Source organism: Dendroctonus ponderosae, unplaced genomic scaffold (genome assembly GCF_020466585.1).
Source record: "Dendroctonus ponderosae isolate FM_Combo_2020 unplaced genomic scaffold, Dpon_F_20191213v2 Dpon_F_20191213_12, whole genome shotgun sequence".
NCBI lineage: Eukaryota > Metazoa > Arthropoda > Insecta > Coleoptera > Curculionidae > Dendroctonus > Dendroctonus ponderosae.
The window spans coordinates 669,525-670,802 of record NW_026017316.1 but is presented as its reverse complement, the minus strand read 5'-3'; the positions used below and the strand labels follow the sequence as shown (position 1 = coordinate 670,802).

The 1,278-nt window shown below is 40.5% G+C and overlaps 1 protein-coding gene across 1 annotated transcript in view; it reads right to left on the bottom strand.

The window, feature by feature from the left end:
* LOC109539319 (rho GTPase-activating protein 21) overlaps nt 1–1,278 on the bottom strand; it is a gene marked incomplete in the record, with an annotated part of 91,600 nt that overhangs the window by 64,160 nt on the left and 26,162 nt on the right.

The following is a 1,278-nucleotide window of genomic DNA, read 5'->3' as shown; positions in this document are numbered from 1 at the left end:
AACTTCAAAAAAACTTCCCGCCCAAACTAGAGCAGGTAGAGCGTTGCCTTTTAGTCCATTTATAAAAGACACTTGACTGTTAAACAGGAGCAAATTTCACGCCAATCAGACCGCACGATTTTTGCCCAGGAATCTAAATTTGACTAGAAACTCAAAAAAGCTCTCCGGCAGAGCCAGAACTTCAAAAAACTTCCCGCCCAAACTAGAGCAGGTAAAGCGTTGTCTTTTAGTCCATTTATAAAAGACACTTGACTGTTAAACAGGAGCAAATTGCACGTCAATCAGACCGCAGGATTCTTTGCCAGGAATCTAAATTTACCTCAAAACTCAAAAAGCTCTCAGGCAGAGCCAGAACTTCAAAGAAACTTCCCGCCCAAACTAGAGCAGGTAGAGCGTTGTTATTTAGTTCATTAATAAAAGACACTTGACTGTTAAACAGGAGTAAATTTCACGCCAATGAGACCGCAGGATTTTTGCCCAGGAATCTAAATTTGACTAGAAACTCAAAAAAGCTCTCAGGCAGAGCCAGAACTTAAAAAAAACTTCCCGCCCAAACTAGAGCAGGTAGAGCGTTGCCTTTTAGTCCATTTGTAAAAGACACTTGACTGTTAAACAGGAGCAAATTTTTACGCCAATCAGACCGAAGGATTTTTTCCCAAATATCTAAATTTGACTAGAAACTCAAAAAAGCTGTCAGACAGAGCCAGAACTTCAAAAAACTTCCCGCCCAAACTAGAGCAGGTAGAGCGTTGCCTTTTAGTCCATTTATAAAAGACACTTGAGTGTTAAACAGGAGCAAATTGCACGCCAATCAGACCGCAGGATTTTTTTCCCAAAAATCTAAATTTGACTAGAAACTCAAAAAAGCTCTCAGCCAGAGCCAGAACTTCAAAAAAACTTCCCGCTCAAACTAGAGCAGGTAGAGCGTTGTTATTTAGTTCATTAATAAAAGACACTTGACTGTTAAACAGGAGCAAATTTCACGCCAATCAGACCGCAGGATTTTTGCACAGGAATCTAAATTTGACGAGAAGCTCAAAAAAGCTCCCAGCCAGAGCCAGAACTTCAAAAAAACTTCCCGCCCAAACTAGAGCAGGTAGAGTGTTGTCTTTTCGTCCATTTATAAAAGACACTTGCCTGTTAAACAGGAGCAAATTTCACGCCAATCAGACTGCAGGATTTTTTCCCAGGAATATAAATTTGACTAGAAACTCAAAAAAGCTCTCAGGCAGAGCCAGAACTTCAAAAAAACTTCCCGCCCAAACTAGAGCAGGTAGA